General features: G+C 43.0%; 1 pseudogene; it reads right to left on the reverse strand.

Moving 5' to 3' along the window:
* Positions 1-2,049: 2,049 nt before the first annotated feature.
* The window catches only part of LOC102832763, a 70,818-nt pseudogene continuing 49,696 nt past the window's right edge, over positions 2,050-23,171 (reverse strand).

A 23,171-nucleotide genomic window follows, 5' to 3' on the forward strand; every position in this document is an offset into this window, starting at 1 on the left:
TTGAACTTCTAACCTCCTAAACTGTGAGTGAATACATTTCTGTTTGCTAAACTTGTGGTGTTTCTGTTACAGCAGCTCTAGAGAACTAACACAAAGTCTTTGGCTCATTTTAAAACGGAATTGTTTCACTTTTCCGCAATGATTTGTAAGGGTTCTTTATATATTCTGGCTATTAATCTTTTGTCAAATACATTATTGTTTCCTCTCTGTCTAGGGCTTGTTTTACTCAGTGTTTATCCGAGGGCCACCAGGGGTCACAATCGAATCCTCAGCAACTAAGAAGAAGAAGATTCTGTGTTTTGCTTATTCTTGAATTAGGCAGCTGTCATATGCAAAGCTTTGTGTAAGCTAAATTTGAAGTCATTGGCTGCACCTCCTACAGTAGTATTTATGGATTCTAAATCCATCACAAGGTCCCCTGCTGCTTTCATTGAAACCCCCTTATCAGTTAGCAACACAAATATTTTACTTCTCCCTTGTTTTATTCTGCAGTGTCTCAGTTCTCTTTGTTTGAAAGTCTTTCTAAACACTAGTTGAAGAGTAGTTCCTTTTGTCTGGTCCCCTGTGCGTAGGCTTTTCTTCCTTTCTTAGAGGATTTCCTAGTTTTTTCAGTGATCTATAATAATCATTCATATTTCAAATGAATGAAGTAAACTTGTCATTAAGTTGTTGTGATTAAAGTGTATATATGTTTGTTTTTCCATCCTAGGTGTTATAAGCAGTCTTCCCCAATTCTTGTTGCATAGACTATGTTGACCATACAAATCTTGACTTGTAAATCAGCCTGCTCAGTGAACGTCTGTTGGGCAGACAGTAGAATACTTTTATTAATTTAAAATCTCTTTACCATCTCCATATTTCCTTTGCTAATAACATACTGTTTTTATCAAAGTCTTGGTCAAGTTTTTCCTGCTCTTTGTCTCATATTGTCTGCAAATGGGGCTATGGAAAGGTTATTTTGTTTATTTTTAAATATAATCATTTGCCAAGGATCGTTCAATATTTACTAAAGACAGAGATTAAGCAACCCTATGTGATAATGTCTGTGTTTCAGGAGCAAGATGAGAATTTCTGGCTAGAACTATCTGGAAGGTGCGACTTAGACAGTGTCTACACCAAGCTCCTCTTTTCCTGCAGAATTACTGTACAGCCTTTACAGAGACGTGCCCAGTCACTCCAGCAGCACTTACAAATGCATATTTTACTTGACAGCATTTACAAATTATGTCTTTGCCTCAGAATAACTTACTGTAGGAATGCTTCCATATGCTAAAGTTGGACACGCCATTGTAATGAGAAAGGAAAAAAAAAAAAAAAGGTCTCTTAGAGTCTAGTTTTCATATACATACTAAGTTACTATAGGCAATTATAAATTAGTAATGCTGTCCCTTAAGAATTTGCCATAAATGACTTTCTAATTCTTTCGGCAGCTCTCAGCTAAAGATTGGGAGTGGGTAGTGCCATGAAACAATGGATTAGCAGGAATTCAATGATTATTTATCTAAGTAATGAAGACAGTGAGATACAGGATCATAATTCTTATGCTTTAATGAAAAAATATATATTTTTCCAAGTCCTTTGCATTACTTAAAATCTCAGGAGGAGGTAATTTCCAATTCCAAAACAAATATCCCAGTGGTTAACTCTTTCTTATCCTGAGCACCGTCATGATGCTAAAAAGATTTCAACAGAACTACCAGACTAAGACAGACTAGGAAGAAAAGCCTGGTGATCTCCTCCCAATGAAACTCTACAGATCTCAGGGTCTGATACAGAATCAGTCACAGAGACGGCACAGGATCAGGCCATGTTTTGTTCTTTTGTACATGGATTCATCATGATTTGGGTATGAACTCAACAGAAGCTAGTAACAACATTCAAACTTTGGAGCAGATTTTGGCAAAGAACGGTCCATACGCCAAATCGAACCCACCCCTTGTTTTTGTTTTGTTCTGTTGATCTTTGGAAGAGACTTTATTTTATTTTGATTTGTTTTTCATGGGACAGGGCTGGGCTGGGACAGGAGGGAGCTGGACTCTGGAGCTGGTCCTAGGGACGTTCGTCCCCTTCCTCTGCACTGCAGCGGCCAAAGTCCATCCATCCGTACGCTTCTTCTTCTTCCTGCATCCACGGCCCCTGCTTCTTGGCCAGGTCTGCCACAAGATGTGGGGGGCCCTAGGCCCCCAGCTGCCTTTGGTGATGAGAGGCTGGCCCAGCTGATCTGGCCAGTGTAGCTCCAGGCTCTGGCTTGCCACTGAACCCGAGGGCTGGTCCTGCATCTGGGAGGAGGGCTTTCTAGAAGCTTCGGAGAAGGCAGCCAGAGGTGCTGCATTTTCTCTGCAGAGCTGGGCGGTGGATGGTGCAGCGGCAGGACCCGGAGTTCTTGGTGCTGTCCACCACTTGTTTTTGTAAATAAAGCTTTATTAGTCCCCAGCTCTGCACTCATTTACATGTAGTCTGTGGCCACATTTGCACTATAACAGAGTCAAGTAGTTGTGACATAGGCTTTAGTTGTTATTAAGTGCCATTGAGTCCCTTCTGGCTCATAATAACTCTGAATAGAGTTTCTGAGGATTGGCTGGTGGGTTTGAACCACTGACCTTGCAGTTAGCAGTCCAGTGCTTATCCTACAGTGCCACACCAGGACTCCAGAGTTATAGTACACAAAGTCTAATATATTCCCTAACTGGACCTTTACAGAAAACAGTTAACAAGCCCGTTTACAGCGTATCCTCATTTCTCATGTTACAGGGATAAACAGAGACTACTCCTGCTGCCAACACTGCTTCTGCTGGCAAGTGGTGGACGTAGTATGTCACCCGGGTGACAGTCACAGTCCTGAGAAGCTCATGAATACCAACAAGAAGAAACCCACCATTTATGAAGGCACCGCTTTTTTTCTTCTTTTAGGTGAGTAACAATGATCCTAACAGCCCATTATACTTGAGAACTGTTCTAAAATGTATGTCCTTCAAGTAAGAGTCAAGACATGATTTTGAAAACAAAGAATTGAACTATCTCAGATCTTTCAATATTTTGACTGTGAGGTATCATATACCTAGATGTGATACTTGTTTGTATTATATTTTATTTTTAATTTCTCAGAACAAATAATTTAGGACAGATGAGTTAATGTTATGCATTTGTCATTTGGGCTACATTTTGAAAAACTAAGGGAAACAGCAAAATACACTGATCATTTATGAGGTATTTTCAGCTCTGATGGGCTATTCAGGCACCGATAACAAAAAGAATGCCGGGAGACTGATTCTAAGATTGGGATTAACAACCCCAATAATTTCAAACTGTACCAAATAACATGACTCAATAATAAAACTAGACAGTCATCTTTTATAATTCTTGAAATTATGAATGGATGATGCAGTGAAGCAAGGGGGTGTGAATTTCCAAGTGAATCTAGTGAAATGATGCTTGGTCTTAGCCAGCTTTTCCATTCATTCATTCACTGTTAGTCTGTCAGTCAACAACCATTTTATTGAAGAACAGCAACAAATCAGACTCTCGTGAGGAAGCTAGGGATATGACAGACAGCAAGACAGGTGTCTACTTTTATGGTGCTAACATCCTAGGAGGATACAGTACAATGCCAGTTTATATTTGGCTCCCACCCACCCCCCTCAATTAAAAACAGAATACACGTAGAAGTTACGAATCAGGCTGCTAACCTCAAGGTCGGCAGTTTGAAACTACCAGCGGTTCCACGGGAGAAAGATGAGGCGGTCTGCTCCCATAAAGATTTACAGCCTCGGAAACCCTTTGTAGGGTCACTATGAGTTGGAACCGACTCCATGGTACTTAACAATAACAACAAAGGAAGTTAGACTAATCAGACAAGTAGCAATCCCATCAAAATTCAAGGAGTAGTACTCCTAAAAAGAGTCAGATGTAAGCAAACCTATGTACAAACCCCTTTTCTCCATGCTCTTGTCCCCTGGACTTCCCCTATCAATACCCTGTCTCAGGAAAGAATCCCACAAACTCATTCACACAAACGGCTACCCATGATTCCTCTCAGGGGAGTCTACATTTCACCACTGGTAAGACTTATGGAGTTCCTAAGTAGCTGAAAGGGATTTTAGGGCTCCGAATTTCTAGAGTCGTGTCATGCATCTATGTCTAAGGAAATATTAATCAAGCGTGGGCTCTGTTGCAGGGCAGCATTAAGCTGGTTTAGGTAGCAGTGAAGAGCTCATTTACTATGGAACACACAGAGCCCGAGGGACACATGTTTGATGTTGCCCATTCATTCCTTCAGACACCTTCTCCATCCAGCTCCCTGAGCCAGCAGGGTAGCCTGTGGGGACAGAGTGCAGAGCTGCTGGGTGTCTATGTTCTGGTTGGGAGAGTGCTTATTGCCCCGTTCTCTCCATGAAGGCCTAGAGGAGGTAAAGACTCCATACTGTGTGCTCTTTGATGACGCTCTGCCATCCCTGGGTGGTTTCTTTAAAGCTCTGCTCACACCTTGGTGCAGTCTCTTCACTGGCCTCCTTTTCACTGGCCCATTCCATAGGACAAGTTGCAAAGCCAGCATAGCACAGAGATCACAGACTGGCTCCAGGTCCCGTTAAGGACATTCTGGAACTCAGGAGGGAAAGGAAGGCTGACGAGCATTCAGTGAGCAGGACTTCCACTTAGGAGTCACCTCCAAATAGGAAAAGTCTCAGGGTGCTGACCAGAGTGACCCCAGGCCCTCCTGAGTAGCTATGGCTTACTTACCTTTCTGTGTTCAGTGAGGGACTGTGGGCAGACGAGCTGGAATCCAAGCAGCAGGAGAGAACCCAGGGCGCTGAGAAGGAAAAACAGCAACAGGCTGGGTTGTGAGTATGTTCCGTCTAGGCAGGCCACACTGTGGGACGCAGCAATCACCATCTCATTACGGGAAGGGAAAGAACCAAGCACTTGGGCCCTGGGATGTGATCATTAAGGTACAAAGGGCCAGACTAGACCCCTTCCCCTGGGAGGAGGCTCAGTGTTCAGGATCCAGCCAGCCAGCATGTCTGGGGTAGCTCTGGGGTCAAATCCCAGCTTCACTTCCTACCAGCAGGGCTTCTGGGTCAGGATATTTAACCTCCTTGAGTCTCAAACTCACCCTTTATAAAGCAGGAGCTGCCTCAGAGGGCCGGGGGAAGGCAGGATAAGATAATGCATTTAACCTGACCTACTGGAGGCAGTGAAATTGGTGGAAAATAAGGGGTTCTGAGCCAGACAAGGGTGCTCCCCTTCTTAAACCCTGGGTTTTCTTCTGCCTGTCCTTAGCCCCTGGTGTTATACACATTCTCCATAGGTGAGATTAGCTACATGAAACCCCACCCATCATCATCAGCCCTGATTATGACTTGCCATCAAATGTAACGGAGGTATAGAAATCACAACTGGTTGGCCCCAAGAGAGCCGGGTGTGCTGGAGAGATCATGAAGCTTTGGATTCAGACACATCTAGGCCAGAATCCCAGTTGGTGACGCTTGGGTAAGTTCGTTTCTCTGAGCCTCAATTTTCTCACCTACTTTATAAGAATCCACAAAGATGATGGGGCTGCAAGCACTCCGCATGATTAATCAGAGGAGAGGCAAGTACACTGCAACTCCATGTCTTCCAGGGATGTGGAGGGGGCATGTAAGAGAGTAGGTCTGAAGCAGTGGTGGGAAAATAGTCCCCCTGTGTCCTCGAGTCAATTCCGACTCACAGCAAAGCTACATGTAGAGTAGACTGCCCCGTAGGGTTTCCCAGGCTGTCAGCCTTTATGGAAGAGATGGTCTTATCTTTCTCCCTCAGAGCTGCTAGTCAGCCTGAACTGCCTTAGCCCAATGAGACACCAAGGCTCCCTGGGAAAAGAATAGTTCTTCGTTCTTTTCTCCGAATTATACCCTTACTGGATACAGCTTGGCCTTTGAATCAGGACATGTACATTATACCTCAGAAGTTCACGTTCCTTGGATGAGTGACCTTGGGCAAATCACCTGCTCTCCCTACACCCCAGTTTTCTCCTCTGTACAATGGGAATCATATAACCCACCTTGTCTACCACACTTCTAGTTATATTTGTTAATGTGAGAGAACCTACAATTTTCAATCATTTATAACACACTCTGGGAACACAGTGACTCCATAGGATAAGCACTGGACTGCAAACCACAAGGTCAGTGGTTCAAGCCCACCAGCCTCTCCACAGGAAAAAGATGAGGCTTTCTGCTCCCACAAAGATTTAAAGACTCAAAAACCCTATACAAGGTCACTGTGAATCAGAACTGTCTGGACGGCACTTAACAATAAAATAATCCATTCTGGTACTGCATACTCATTTAAAAAGGAAAAAAAAAAATGGTGTCGTTTTGTTAAAATCAACAAACAGCTCCTTAAATGTGCTACACCTCTGTCCCTCAAAGCCCTTGGCAGACACTAAAGCTACTGGTTTCTGGAAATCAGTCAGGAGCAGTTTTGCATAACCAAGGGCCCAGATCTGAAGCTGTGCTTCCCTAACATTCAGAAGATGCAGAGCAGGAGGGAGAGGAAAATACTAAGGAAGGAAGCGTCTGCTTCTCTGGGAAATTGATTTCAATTCTTTCCAGACATTTCTAAAGTTTGTTCCCCTTTCCCCATAATAAGGCTCCCTGACCCCATAGGTAGCAGCAGCCTTCTCTCTTCTAATCAGCTGCCATGGAGTTGATTCCAGCTCCTGGTGACCCATGTGTATCAGAGCAGAACTGAACAGACCTGTGCCCCATAAGCTTTCCAATGGCTGAATTTTCCAAAGGGGATCACCAGGTCTTTCTCTCAAGGAGCCTTCAACTTCCAATCTGTTGATTAGCAGCCTAGCTCAAGAACTGTTTACACTACCCAAGGACTCCACTCCTTCTCCCAGTCCACTCTGTTTTTTATATTATTTTAGCAATTACAATCTCATATTGTTGTTGCTGTTAAATGCAGCCAAGTCAGTTCTGACTCATAGCAACCCTGTATAGGGTTTCCAGAGAGCAGCTGGTGGATTTGAACCATCAACCTTATGGTTAAGTGTCCAGTGCATAGCCCTATAGCGCCACACCAGAACTCCTATGTTGTTACTGATGTTTTTAAGTGTCATCAAGTTGGTTCCGACCCACAGCGACCCTGTATAGGGTTTCCGAGGACAGACTGGTGAGCTCGAACGCCAATCTTGTGGTTCAAACCGACTTTGCAGTCCAGCGCATTAACCCACAGTGCCATTGTGTCTTTATTTGTTTCAATGACTCCCTACAAGAAGGTAAGTTCCATGGCAGCAGGGAGTTTGTTTTGTCACTACGTTACTCCTCAGCATCTCTCACAATACCTATTCTACAGTGCTGAGAACTTAATTCACTGAATTAATGAATGATGCTTTGTCGTCTTAGCAACCGATGACATTTAAAGGTAAAGGGGAAAACTGCAAATTAGTACATTCAAAAATGTTCAGTTACTTTGAAGGCTTTTAAAAGTTCTTTTATGAAGGATTTATAAAATTCATTGTGCTTTATTATTTCTATGTGAACCCACCCCCCTCAAAAAAAATCATTCCCATAGTGTTTACATGAAGTATAACAGCAAAGGTTGGTGCCTCTCGTTGCAAAAATGCAACACAAGTTATATTTAGATGTTCAAGTGCTTCATTTCTTCATCTAGTTGGGCACAAGTGAAGCTAAAATGTATAGGGATACCCAATAAAATTCACTCTGGGATAACATCTTAGTTATTAAATGGACTCTTTCTGAATGGAATAGAATAAATTCCCCCAGAGGGGTAATTATTCTTTGGGCTGCAATCACAGCAGCCAGAGCAATATATAACCCCAGGGGCCAGATGAAAGCCCGCCAAGAGCTGGCAGTTTCCCACCCCTGCTCAGCCGACTCTGTTGGAAGATACCCCACCCTGCTCACGCATGCCTATCTAATTGGTAAATTGTAGCCATGCCCACACCTCTTCAAAACACTGACAATCCAGCCCAAATCCTTGTACCTCCTGACCCAATTCAAAATCCATATTTAGGGAACGGAGAGCATGTGTGTGTGTCTGTGTGTGCGCGGCTCATGTGTTATTTCACTTGGATAGTTTGCTTTGGCAAACTGCTCCCAGCTTGCAACATTTTGACAGATTGAAGGCTACCAGGGCCTTTGGCAAACATATTGCACACTCCCCTCCAAGCTGCGGCGGGAAAGCCACAGTTCTACCAAGACTTTCGGATTCACCTTGCAGTTGAACAATACAACATTTCACACAAAAACAAAACAAAACAAAAAGGTTGTACCATTTACCTAGTCCTGTTGTAGATTTTTAAGCACTCGATCACTTTAGTTCCTCATGTCGAAAATAATGTTCACTGTAACTCAGTACAAGGTTTCTATCATGGAACTAGAACTCAAGCTTCTCTATTCGTCATGGACAATCTCCCACCACCACCTCCAACACCCCCAACTCCGGTGAGGGTGGGATCATGTCACGGCTACTGGGCGCTTCAGATTGCCTCGATGAACTCAACACTGCCTGAGCATCTCCAGTAACAAAACAAGGAAAACAGCAACAACAAAAAATTTACATTTCTTGTTTTCTTCAGTTAATACAACCCAAGAGATTTTGGAGCCACCTGATCAGTAATAAAATTATATGGAATTTAGCAATACAAAGCCCAAATCTTACCACTGAAGTGAAATTCCCACCTACTGCACTCTGCCGACCAAACTTTTCTGCTCAGCATGAATTTTACCATGCTCAGTTCAGCCCTCTGCCTTCCTCTGGCAGCAGTGAGGAATAAAGGCAGCAAGGAAGGAAGATGGGTTACAAGACTAAATGCTTACGACTGGCCTCAACACTTACAAACATTATTTCACTGAGTCTCCACAACTATGCTAATCCAGTAGATACTTTCATTAGCCTTATTTTGCAGATGAGGAATTGAGGCACAGAGAGGCCAGGCCATTTACCAAAGGGCCCAGACACCTGCTAAGAAGCCTGATCTCAAATGCCAGCACTCAGACCCTCTGCCTGAACTCTAGCCAGCTCAGAGGTCCCACTAGCATACAGCGTAGATTTATAAACCAAGCACTTGCCACCTGATCACCAAGTTTCCTTTCCCAGGCCTCTTAAGCCAGTGTAGGAGGCTATATGGCCCAAACACATCTGTTTGGGTTTCTCCTATTGCTTGCAAGAAGAGGCAGAAAATAAACCAATGCAGTAAAGCCTCATTTATCCAGCTAAAGAACATTCTAAATTTCAAAATAATTGACTCTTACCATATCACCCTGAATGCACCAGGGGTTGGTACTGGTTAGCACTCGGATGGAAGACCACCAGGAATACTAGGTGCTGTAGGGGTTTGTTTTGATTTTTTTTTGTTTTTTGAGTCCTGGTATGGAGTCCTGGTGAGGTGCTGTGGGTTAATGTGTCAGACTGCAAAGTCATTTGAACTGCAAGGTTGGCAGTTCAAGCTCACCAGCTGCTCCTCTGAAACCCTATACAGGGTCGCTATGTGTCGGCACTTAATAACAACAACATGGCACTATAGCATAAGTACTGGAACACAAAGTTGGTTTGAATTGCAAGGCCTACAATTCAAGCCCACCCTATTCAGGGTTGCTAGGAGTTGGAACCGATTCTGAGAGAACCAATTGGACAGTACTTAACAACAACAACATTTACACTTGAAACTTAACTCAGCCATCTAAGAAAGGTGACTGAGACTCAGGGCACTCCCACACACAGGAGATGCCGAGCTTGTCACCCTCCTAGATGATTCTCAGTCACCATCCTAATGCCTTTGGTGCATAAGGACCTCTTTGGCCCTGGGCTCATGAGCTCCAGAAACCTAAGGCTTTGTGAATCCACTTAATTCACTGCTGTCTCCTTCCCAGCCTCCACTTAACCCAGGTCTGCCTTGAGCTGAGAAAAGCCGTTAGAAAACCAAGCTACAAATAGGATCTGGAAAGAGGCTTGCCTGGCTTTGGTGGAGTTAAATATTTCCACTTTAGAGCATGGACTTAAGACACCTCGCTGCATATTAGTTTTTATTGCTTATTTCCAGGTTCTCAACTCTTGGAACCATCTGGGTTTTCTGGGGCACAGCCCCTGGAAAAATGTGGTGTTCTATCAAGGTGCAGCTCAAAGGCAAACACCACTTGGTCCATTCCCTTACTCCACAGTAGATTTCTTGAGAATACAATTTCTAACACATTTTTGTAGCTACCATAACAATCAGCAGTCTTAGTCAAGACAAAGAAATACCTCATGAGTAACAGAATAAAAAAGATAGAATGAAGTGAGGGAGGAAGGGAAAAGGGAGGAGGAGAGAAAGAGAAGGAAGAACCTATCAGATACTACTTGGCGCTGTGGGTTAGGGCCTGGGCTGCTAACCATAAGGTGTAGGTTCAAGACCACCAGCTGCTCTGCAGGAAAAAATTGAGGCTGTCTGCTCCGGTACACACTGACTTTCTCAGAAACCCTTTATAGGTTTTCTGTGAGTCAGACTGGCTCAATGGCACTGTAGTGTAATGCAAAGGGGCCCTGGTGATACAATGGTTAAAACAAAGTGCTCAGCTGCTAACCGAAAGGTCTGTGGTGCAAACCCACCAGCAGTTACATGAGAGAAAAACACCCTAAGAGGCAGCTCTACATGGTCATGTTAGGTCATAACCACCATGACCAGGTAATGCTAAATCCTGAGGAGACGCTGAACTTTTTCTTCAATAAAGTGTTTTCTAAGTGTATCCCAGAATACCCTTGTAGAAAAGACAGAACTGTAAAAGGGAAAACAACCCCAAAACAAAGATTGCTACAATTGGAATTATTGGTTCTAATCCCTAAGGGTCAATATTAACTTGAAGCATACAAATCCACTTACATAGGTCAAGAATGGGTAGTTGGCTGCCCATGATCACACCTTGAATCCGCTGAACCCCTTTTGGTACAGAATGTTCCAACTAAGTCCACAGTCAAATACCTAGTGATGAGGACAGGATCCAGGCGCAGTGCTCTGCCAGGCACACAAAAAATCAATTCCGTCTGAATGCTTGCCATCATTCTATAGGTTGTGGTTTTCCAGGGCAGTCCTCCAAAAAACTATTTTATTTCCTTCTAGCCTCTGTGTGCTTGGCTGCTGACAGAAAGGTAGGCAGTTCAAATGTACCCAGTGGCTCAATGTGGCCCTCTGCTTCTGTAAAAATGGACAGCCTTGGAAACCCAATGGGGCAGCTCTACTCTGTCCGACTGGATCTGAGTTGGAATAAACTTGATGAGAACAGGTTTTTAGACTCTGTCTACCACTCAGACACCAGGATTCTCATAGACAAGGTTTCAGCCACTCTTCACTATTCACACACACACACTGAATACACAGTTGTTTTCATACAGCCAACCATGATCCCAAGCCTGTTTCTGCCAGTTGTCCTAGCCTTTTTAATTCAATAAAATATTCAAATAGCACACAAACCCAAGAAATAGCACAAAAAGAAAGCGTAGTTGTTAGCCCTTTCCACAAAAACTAAATTGAATGCTTTGGAAAGACTTGATAAAGGTAAGTGTTGTTGTTAGGTGCCATTCGGTCAGTTCCTATAGTGACTTTCTATGCACAACACAGCCAAACACCACCCGGTACTGCGCCATCCTCACAACTGCTGATACGCTTGAGCCCATTGCTGTTGAGACTGTTTCAATCCATCTCGTCAGGGGGGCTATGTCATTTTCACTGACCCTCCACTTTACGAAGCATCATGTCCTTCTCCCAGGCACTGGTCTCTCCTGACAATATGTTCAAAGCATGACAGATGAAGTTTGACCATCCTGGCTTCTGAGGAACATTCTGGCTGTACTTCTTCCAACACAGATCTGTTTGTTCTTTTGGCAGTCCATGGTACTTTTAATATTCTCCTCCAACACCATAACTCAAATGCATCAATTATTCTATGGTCTTCCTTATTCACTGTCCAGCTTTCCCATGCATATGAGACTATTGAAAATACTTGGCGTGGGTCAGGCTCACCTTAGTCCTCTAAGTGACATCTTTGTTCTTCAACACCTTAAAGAGGTATTCAAGACCAGAAGGATGTTTACCTGTGCTTTATTGTCTACACAAAGGTATTTGACTGTGTGGCTCATGAGAAGCTATAGATAAAGGGAAATAGCCAAGAAAAAAAAATTGCTGGGAAATTAGGTGTGGATGAGACAACTGTAAATGATTGTTGTTGTTGTTAAGTGCCGTCGAGTCAATTCCAACCCATAGCAACCCTGTATAGGGTTTCCGAGGAGCAGCTGGTGAGCTTGAACTGCGGACCTTGCAGTTCAAACGGCTCTGCAGTCTGGTACATTAACACACAGCACCACACCAGGACTCCTGGTGTAAATGATTAGGGACAATAAATAAATAAATATCTAGAGTGATTCTGAATTGATTGCTTTGCAAATGTCTTTAAATTCTCACGCCACTTGCCTGTTGTTGTTGTTAAATACCATCAAATCTGTTTGGACTCATAATGACACTGTACAGGGTTTCCGAGGAATAGCTAGCTGGTGGTGGGTTTGAACCACCAACCTTGTGGTTAGCAGTCTAGTGCTCTTCCTACAGCACCATTTCACTTTAAAGAAACCCAAACAGCAACCTTAGATAATGCTACGGGTGTAGTTTTTGCAAGAAAGACAATCAGGGTTTCATGTTTTTGATGGAAAGTCCTTGGCCCCATGTCAAAACATTGGTGAGTTAGTGCACATGCACTATAAGTTACAATGAAACTGTGAAAGGGGTGTGTATATCACCTGTACGATTTTCTGCTTTAACCAAGTCTTGTAATTAACTCACTAACCATCCTGGTCAAGAAAGATAAAGGTTTCTCTTTTATTTCTTGTGTTTTGTTGTTGTTGTTAAGTGCCATCGAGTCGATTCCGACCCATAGCAACCCTGTACAGGGTTTCTGAGGCTGTAAATCTTTACGGGAGCAGAAACTTCATCTTTCTCCCACGGAGCGGCTGGTAGTTTCAAACTGCTGATCTTGCGGTTCGCAGCCTGATTCGTAACCACTACGCTACCAGAGCTCCTTAGAAGATAATTATTAATTTATTCATTCAACAAATATTTTTTACTCATCCACTGGGTAATGTAGTCAGGAAACACAAAAGCCGTCCCGTCTAATGAATATGATTCAGTTCAACACTTAGGATCCAAAGCAGGCTTCTCCTACTCTCTTCTACCTCCTGCTCCTCATCCCTCTTCTTTTTCCTAACCCATTCACCTTTTTCCCAATCACTAGCACAGAGATGTGAGATCCCCGTGTGACACTGTAGGATAAGCACTGAACCAAAAGGTCGGTTTGAACCTCAAGGTCAGCTGTTCAATTTCACCAGCTGCTCCTCGGAAACTCTGTACGGAGTCACTATGAATCGGAACTCACTCAACAGCACTTGCCAACAAGAGAAGCATAGAGACAGGAGTCCCTGGGTGGTGAAATGGTTAACACATTCAGCTGCTAACCAGTTCAAGTCCACTCAGAGGCACTTCAGAAGAAAGGCCAGATGATCCGCTTCTGGAAATGTCACCACTGAAAACTCTACAGAGCACTCTTCTACTCTGACACACATGAGGTCACCAAGAGTTGGGATCCATTTGACAGCAGCTGGGGTGGTTTTGGGGTTTGGCATAGGACCCTGACTAGCCTGATGTTCATTCTCAATTATCACATACGTATTTCTTTACCCACCTGGGAACCGGGTAAATGTCTCAGTTTTCAATCATTACTCAGACCTCAAATATACTTTGGACATCCTCTTTCCTACACATACAAGCATATTTTCTTAATCCACTTCTTTCTTTCTGTATTCAGGATCTTTTTCAGTTGTCCCAGGTAAAGCCACCTTTCTGTCTCATTTCTTCAATCCCTTTTGGTTGCATTTCTAAGCCACGCAGCTGACAGGCAATTTAGTAATACTACTTTGCTGAAGTGCATATCAAGGAAAAGCAAAGTTTTAAGTTATAGAAGACTAAAACCAGACGTTTGACCTAGGGCCATCAACCTGTAAAACCCTTAAAATGATCCAGAACTTTCCTTCAAAAGACCTATGAAAATCACCACCTAACTCCATAATCTCCCTAATTATGCCTGCATCTCTTCAAAAACGACTCTTCAGAATCAAAATCACCGAATCAATTTTATTTCCCGTTTTAACTCCTTGTTTGGCAGTTTCAATAGTTTTTGCTTTCTTCTACCTTTTCATGTCACACAAAAAATATGTCAACTCCACTAAAAGTCCTACATGAAATAAAGGAGTGCAAGACCCTGAACGAGCAGACTGGTTCTCAAGAGATTTTGTCGTTTGGCCATTTTGCTGGTAGGCAGCCACCATCATATGTTATACTGTTTCTGGGGAGAAAAAATGTGTTTCCATCCACTCACTTTATGAGCAAACAAATAAATATGTAATTCTGTATATAAACAAAAAATATATATCCTTTGGAATAAGTATTTAAGAAATACGAGTGGGCTTCAAAAACTGTGGAAAATTGGAATAGAAAGATAATGCAGTTTTTCCATGAACGTTTTGAAACCCCCTCATATAAACACTTCTATATAATTTGCTTCTGTTTCCTCTCTAACTCGTAACAGATGACAAACATTCCTTAATCTAGCCTTGGGCTACCCTTTGGTCCAAACAGATTTAACTTGCCCTCAAATTTTCACAGCCAACCCAAGGCTTATCCACAGTTCAGTGACAAGCCGGTAACTAACTCCTCGGAGAGTTAAAATCTTAGAACCTCTTCTGCTACTTTGCTGATCTGTGATTGTTTTCATGACTACAGACTTCAGCAGGGCAGAGGCAGACTTAACAACCCGGCTTCCATGTTTCTGTCACCTAAGGGGAAGTTGGTTTTCTGCTTCTCTGTGGCTTGAGGAAAGATTTAGAGATGAAATCTCTGTGTATCAGAATTGTGAATCCCTTAAATGTTTTTTTCCTCTGTGGAATTTCCTTGGCAGCTCACTTCTAATTTTAACCTGTCCTCTCCCTAGATCCCTATGAGCCGGAACTGACTTGAACGCAGTAGATCTGCCTGGGTTCTCTATTTAAGGGAAGTGACCCTTCAGCTTTTCCAGTTGATATTTTATGCATTTGATTTCCTTGGTAAATATATTTAAAAATAAAAATGTACATTTGTGTGTGTATGTTTCTCATCTACCAATTTTGTCAAAGATTCTTAAAAGTAACCATAGCCTCTTTCCTCAGAACATTCAAAAGCCTTTATAAATGAAAGACACACTAGTTTTTCCAGATTAAAATATATTTACGTGACACTAAAATAATAATAATAATAATAATAATAATAAAAGAAAACCAGGGAGTCCTCAGCTGGTGCCTACAGTTAATGCACTTGGCTGCTAACTGAAAGATTACAGAGGATGGAGTTGGCCCAGAATGGTTCAGAAGAAGGGTCTAACGATCTACTGAAAACTCTATGGAGCACACTTCTACTCTGACACACAGAGTTGCCATGATTTGGAATTAACTCTACAGAAATTGTTGGGTGGGGGAGGTTGATGGGGAACAGGTTTATGATGAAAATCTCCCACTGTGAGATCCCCCAGAGAGCCCATCCTCAGCCTTCCCATTTTCATTCCTCATTTGCACAGCGGGATTCCCTGCTGAGCAGCCCTGACATCCTGTCAGAATGATTCTAACACTAGAGGTCTGTCAAGACTACCAGAGACCTAGGATAAACCACAAGGTCGGCAGTTCAAACCCACCACCCACTCCTTGGAAACCCTATACGGGGTTGCTCTAAGTCAGAACTGACTTGACGGCACTTAACCATGACAAACAACAACTAATGGGCTGAGAAAGCTTCATCCAGATTTTAACTTCTCCCACCCACCAATTTCAAATCTATGGGCAACGTCTCTGAAACAATGCTCTGTTTGGAGGCGAACGCACCAGCCCTCCTTCATGGAAGATGGTCTCCACACAACATGCTTAGATCATTACAGGAGGCTAACAGTTGGCAGGGATGTCAATTAAAATTCCAAGACATCAAGAAGACACATTGCAAAATTAACTTCTACAAAGAAACGCCCTTCCTGTGCAGTCTGGGTGGCCCCATATTTGAGGCTCCTAAAGTTCTTTCTGGTCCTGCCTGACTTATACCTGCTAACCACATGTTGAGCCCAACTTTGATCATACGTTGCTCTTTTTGGTCCAGGTCCATATCTGACAGTGATCTTCATGTCTCATCTGGGAGCCCTAACACTCCAGGTCCCCGTGGTCCCCACCTAGCCCAATGAGCCAACTACATTGCTCACTCCTCTCTGACTCTACAGTGATGTTTTAGAGCTTCCACAAGTGGGAGTGGCTGTTTTACATCTTAAAAATATCCCTTATACAATTTCTGAAGCTGTGGTTAGAAAATGTCCATATGCTAATTTATGAGGAACCACATATTAACCCAAGAGAGGCCACCACAGGCTAACTTGGGCTTGCCTGCTGCTGGCTGGATTTCACACAAGTCTCAGAAAGAAACTTTCCTTGCCTTCTCTGGTTGTATCTGATGACATGCCCATGAATATGCCACTGAAGAAGACGGTTGGAGCTCTGCACTGGTCTTTGGACTTCAAGACCGCACACGTCTGCTCATGTGACATTATACAAGCAACTAAACACTAAAGCTCACACATATGCACTGTACTCAATTAAATGTCAGGCATGGGCCCATCTGCTTGACAAATGCTTGAACCGTGGTTGTGCAATCACATGGGGGAGCATCACAATAACATACTGTAAATCGTTTCACTTTTTATTTTAAGTTCTGCATATTTGGGGCTAACATTAAAAAAAGAACAAATTAAAACAAAAAAATGGCAAGATACTTAGGAGTCCTGATGTGGTGCTGTAAGATAAGCACTGAACTACAAGGTCGGTTTGAACCACAAGGTAGAAAGTTCAAACTCACCAGTTGCTCCTCGGAAACCCTATACAGGATCGCCACAGGTTACAACTGACTCAATGACATTTAACAACAAAACAAGGTGTTCTAAATAATTCCACTTTGAAATAAACAATGAAATAAAAATCAAATTCTCTCTCCTCTTTTCAGATTCTGAAGCACTTTATTTAAAAAATATTCTAAGATTGTAAAATGAGGTACAGTGAAAAACTGTTACCATTTATAAGAACTTACTTATATGGATCAGGATTACTTAACCCTATGCCCTTGGCAACCCTATACAGGGTCGATATGAGCCGGAACCGACTTAAGAGCGTTTAACAGCAACAACAACATGCTCTAACAAGGAGCCCTGCTGTGTAGTTGTAGGGTAAGCACTGGCCCCCGTAACCAGAAAGTCGGCTGTTTAAACCCACCAGCTGCTGGCACAAACCCTATACAGGGTTGCTATGAGTCAGAACAAACTCAAAGGCACACAACAACAACAACAAGCTATAACAAAGGGTGGGAGCCTTGATGGCACTTTGGGTCAGATGTTGGGCTAAAAACAGAAGGTCAGTGGTTCAAACCCACCATCTGCTCCACGGGAGAAAGATGAGGCTGTCTGCTCCCATAAAGATCGATCCTCTCAGAAGCCCTGTGTGGGGCTGCTAACAGACAGAAGTAATTTGATATCAATGGGTTTTGTGCTTAAGGGTTGTTTTGTTTTGTTTTTTTAAACAAAGTGAAAAAAAATAATCTAGATGATAATCTAGATGCTAAGGCTGACAATCAATATAAGGAGCTCTGGTAGCGTAGTGGTTATGAATCAGGCTGCGAGCCTCAAGGTCAGCAGTTCGAAACTACCAGCTGTTCTGTGGGAGAAAGATGAAGCTTTCTGCTCCTGTAAAGATTTACAGCCTTGGAAACCGTGTGCAGGGTTGCTATGAGTCGGAACTGACTCCACAGTACTTAACAACAACAACAAGACTGACATACAGCCTTGTTGTTGTTAAGTGCCATAGAGTCGGTTCCAACTCAAAGCAACCCTGTTTCCAAGGAGCGGCTGGTGACATTGAACCACCAACCTTGTGGTTCAAACTGACTTTGCAGGCTAGCGCATTATCCCACAGTGCCACATTAGGACTTCTGATGTATAAGCTATCATCCATAAATCCTGATTTTGAATGTTGATATTGGTCAAAACAGGCTCACAGTTCTCACGCTGTACAAGTACTAGAGTGGTGGCGGTCACACAGCACAGTGAACATCATTAATGTCACTGAGGCATGCACACATGAAGATGGTTGTACTAGCACATGCTTTGGTATGTATATTTTACCACAGCAAAAAAAATAAATAAGTAAATTTATATTATAAAACACTGTCATCTATTTCATGTAGTAAGATTTTTACATAGAATTTTGATTGAAAAACTTTTCTTATGAAGGGTTCTCTCAGCTTTAAAAATAAAAGTTCAAAAAGAGCCTCCATAACATAGCTGTACAAATGTTTGGAGTCCTTATCCTGACTCTGCACATAAAGGAATCTGGTGCCCATGATTTAAGTTTGCTGAGCACTAACATTCTGATCTATAGTCGTGGCTCAGTGGTACAATTCTTACCTTCCAGGCCAGAGACCGGGGTTCAATTCCCAGCCCACATACCTCAACCAAAGCTACCACCCTTCGTTGGAGGTTTGTGTGTTGTTATGATGCAAAGCAGGCTTCCAGACTAAAGCAGACTAGGAAAACCTGGTAATCCACTTCAGTTATCTTTTCAGCCAGTGAAAAGCCTACCATGCCAATGGTCCAACCCACAACCAGCCATGAGGAGGGCCCAGGCCTATGCACAGGGCTACTACGTCCCTTGCGTGGCTGACAGAAGGATCAAATGAAAAATACAGGTGAAAGTCAGAGACAGTTTGAGCAAAAGGGATTGTTTGAAAATACCAGATCAATTAAGTCAAAATCCGTGGGACAGAGCCAGAGGACAATACTTTTTAAAATTCCTTCAGGTGATTTTGTAGTACAATCAGGATAAGTATGACTGATCTAGTCACATCTTTATTTTAGTGTCTGAAGGCTAGAGAAATTCTCTCAACAAGCAGTGGTGCACAATTTGGCACCCAGACCTTGGGGTCTCTCAGGCCCCTCCCCACCTCTTACCACAATTTTTTGTAAGCCTCAGAGGCCTTGGTGAATAACAAACTGTTACACATGTGTACGCATCAGACCAAACACATCAGTGAGGGGCAGACCCTAAAGGTCAGTTAGTATAAGAAACTGAATAGTGAAACTTGAATATCAAATTTCTCGTTCTCTTCTATTTTCTGTTTTAGAGGTTGTCTGCTTACCTGAGAGACCCCATGGAATAAGAGACCATGATGCTGGGGATCCAGGAAACAGCAAGGGTTCCTCAGAGATAAGGCAATTTTCCACAGATGGGAGAGGTGCTCAGCTCCTACAGAAAGAACAGCAATGTTACCTTTAGCATCAGTTGCTCAGGAAGATTCTAGACACCAAAGAGACATTGACAGTTCCTGAGGAGCCCAAGTGGGCCAATGAACCTAGAAGTGGGCAAAGGGAAGACATTTTTTAAAATGCCACTCCTCAATTATGGTTACCAGAATTGAAATTTGATTATGCATGACTATGAGGTAACAAGTTCATGGACCACCCACCCAGCAAGGTGCCTCAGCGTCTGCTCCACAGAAGATTAACATCCAGCAGGATTACCTCAGATTCTGAGCTAAGAGTGGAGTTGACATTAGATGATCTGCATTGGAAATCCAGCTCCAACTATTTCAGGCTACTTGATCATGAGAAAGTCATTTCATCTCTCTGTGCCTTGGTTTCCCCAACACCATAGTGAGGGTTGATAAACTGTACAGTACAGTTCACAGTACAACGGGCATGAAATACTGACACATGCAACAACATGGATGAACCTTGAAAATACGATGCTAACGTAAAGAAGCCAGACACAATAGACCACATATTGTATGGTTCTATTTATAGAAGTCCAGAATAGACAAATCAACAAACAGTAAAGTTGAGGTTACCAAAGGGTCAAGGAGCGTATGTATGGGAGAGTATAGGCTTTCTTTCTGGGGTGACAAAAAATTCTCAAATTAGACAATGACATGGAGAGATGGAGCAGCTGGGGACTTTAGACACAGAGGGAGAGGGGCTGTGTGCTGACGATCGGGGGGCATGCTTGCATGGCTGGTTGGTTGATGATGCATGGGGGGGATTGTAACCATGGCAATGAAACAATATACAATAGGATGAATGTAAAACTAATGTTCTCCCATGTAAACTATCACATAATTCACAATAAAACATTAAAAAAAAAAGCTCTCAAATTAGACAGCAGTGATGGTTACACAACCCGGTGAAAATACTAAAAACTTCCAACTGTACACTTTAAATGAATGAAATGGGGTTGCTGTTAGGTGCCATTGAGTCGGCTCTGACTCATAGAGACCCTGTATGGGGTTTCTGAGCAGTGAATGTTGGGTTTGAACTGCCAACCCTGTGGTTCAGACTGACTTGCGGTCCAGGGCATGTGAATGAGATGTCCTCCATAAAGTTGTTTTTAAAAACACTGCCTTAAAAAAAAGACAGCAAGTTGTGAAGATTCAAAGAGGAGACGAAAGCCCACGTCTGGCCTAGTGTGTGCCCTACAGTAACCTCAGCCTATAATCCTGAGATACTGACATAAGAAGTGGTCTAGCAGCACCTAAAATGTGCGGTTGTGGGTTGTTGAGTTGATTTTGACTCACAGTGACCCCCATGTGACAGAGTAGAATTGCCCCCACAGGATTTTCTGAGCTATAATAGGTTAAACACCAGACTGTAAACTACAAGGTCAGCGGTTCGAGCCCACCAGACGCTCAGAAGGAAAACGATGAGGCTTTCTGCTCTTGCAAAGATTTACAGCCTCAGAAACCCTACACAGGGTCTCTGTGAGTTGTAACTGACTCGATGGCACTTAACTACAGCCACCATCTTTATGGGAGATTACCAAGTCTTTCTCCTGCAAAGCTCTTGGATGGACTCCAACTGACAATCTTTCACAGAGTAGCTGAGCGCTTATCCATTGCACTGTTAGGGCGCCTTTAAAATGTGTTATCACAGGTGAGAACAGGTAAGCAAAGCCCTCACCTACAGATACAACCTTACTCAGGTAGTGGTGGTGTGCCCAGAGTTGATTCCAATTCATAGTGACTCTGTATGGGATTTCTGAAGCTGTAAATCTTTGGTGGTGATGGTGGTTATGTGTCGCGGAGTCAGTTCCAACTCATAGCGACCCTGTACAGGGTTTCCGAGGCTATAAATCTTTTACGGGAGCAAAAAGTCTCTTCTTTCTCCCACAGAACTCCTAGTAGTTTTGAACTGGTAACCCTCAGATTAGCAGCCCGATGTGTAACCACTACGCTACCACAGCTCCTTGTAAATCTTTACAGGAGCAGAAAGCCTCATTTTTCTCCTGCAGGAGTGTGTGGTGAACTCGAACTGATGACCTAGTGGTTAGCAGCCCAATGTGTAACTCACTATGCTACCAAGGCTACTTAACTTTACTCAGAGCCCTCACTAAACAGAATTCCCAAACACTATCAAGTAAGCCCACACTTTCAAAGGCAGTTGTCCATAGTAACAGCAAGGCAAAGCAGAAGTTTGGATGGAACATACAGAATTCCAAAATGGATTCCAGAAGAAAACAAACATGGGCCAGCCTCCTCTTTCCTGACATCTCCTTACAGGGAGAGACAAATGAATAAAACAGGGTTTCAAGGTGTGCCCGGGGGCCTCACTAATAAAAGCAGACTTTGTCAAAGCCATTGGTTTCCAAAGTCCTCCCCAGGACCTCAAACTTGCTTCTGACTAGGAAGTGAGGGAGATGAATTACCAAGAATTATGAAAAGACATTCATGAGAATCAGAAGTTAACCTTGACAGGGGAAAAAAAAAAAAAAAAAACCCACACACACATACATGATTTGTAAAAAGTTTCCACTAACATTTTCTGAGGGTTAGTATGAAAGTAAAGCTTCTTAACTGTAATCACTCCTAATTAGCCATCAGCAACTAATGAAATCACTCATGGTATTGAAGACCCTTAAATCCTTGGCTCTCAGTCAGAAGTTATGCTGCACTCCACCAGGAAGAAAGCCAACAAGTGCAAATTGGAACAGTTATAATTCTTCCCGGATAGAGGCGTGCTCTTCTTGCTCTTGGCTGGGGAGCAGGTATGCAAGAAGATGGGGAATTGAAGTTAGGAGTCAGATGACGTCTTTCCCAGACTCCAGATAAGGATCCACATCTACTTACTCAATATGTGGTCCTTGAGGAACTATGGGGATCAAGAGAAGAATAAGTCAGTGTAAAATTTCTTCTGCAATTATAAAAACAAACACTTCCATCTAGACATTCCTAACTCATAGAGACCCTTCAGAATGAGAACTGCCCCACAGGGTTTCCAGGGCTGACATCTTTACAGCAGAGCCCTGGCATGGCACCGTGGGTTAATGCGTTGGACCCCAAAGCTGATTTGAACCACAAGGTTGTTGTTGTTGTTAGGTATCATTGAGTCGGTACTGACTCATAGCGACCATATACACAACAGAACAAAACACTACCCGATCCTAGGCCAACCTCACAATCATTGCTGCGCTTGAGCCCATTGATTCTGCCACTGTGCCAATCCATCTCATTGGGGTCTTCTTCTTTTTTTCCAAACTTCCACTTTACCAAACATGATATCCTTCTCCAGGGGCTGGTCGCTCCTGACAATATGTCCGAAGTATGAGAGACAAAGTCTGGCCATCCTGGCCTCCAAGGCGCACTCTGGCTGCACTTCTTCCAACACAGATCTGTTGGTTTTTTTGGCAGCCATGGCACCTTCTCCTCCAACACCATAACTTAAAAGCATCAATTAATCTACGGTCTTCCTTATTCCCAAGGTAGGTGATTCAAACTCACCAGCTGCTCCTTGGAAACCCTTTACAGGGTTGCTATGAGTTGGAAATGACTTAATGGAACTTAGTAACAACTACAATCTTAACGGCAGCAAACTGCTACATCTTTCTCCTGCAGAGTGGTTGGTGAATTTGAACCACTGACCTTTCAGTTAGCAGCCAAGCCCTTATATGTGTCACTACATGGAAAGGTCAGGGAAAAGGACTTTGTAACCCGGAACAACAAAGAGGAAATAGTGTTACATACAAACCATAAATACAAAACAAATTAGTTC

The sequence above is a fragment of the Chrysochloris asiatica genome, unplaced genomic scaffold (assembly GCF_000296735.1).
Source record: "Chrysochloris asiatica unplaced genomic scaffold, ChrAsi1.0 scaffold00092, whole genome shotgun sequence".
Lineage (NCBI taxonomy): Eukaryota > Metazoa > Chordata > Mammalia > Afrosoricida > Chrysochloridae > Chrysochloris > Chrysochloris asiatica.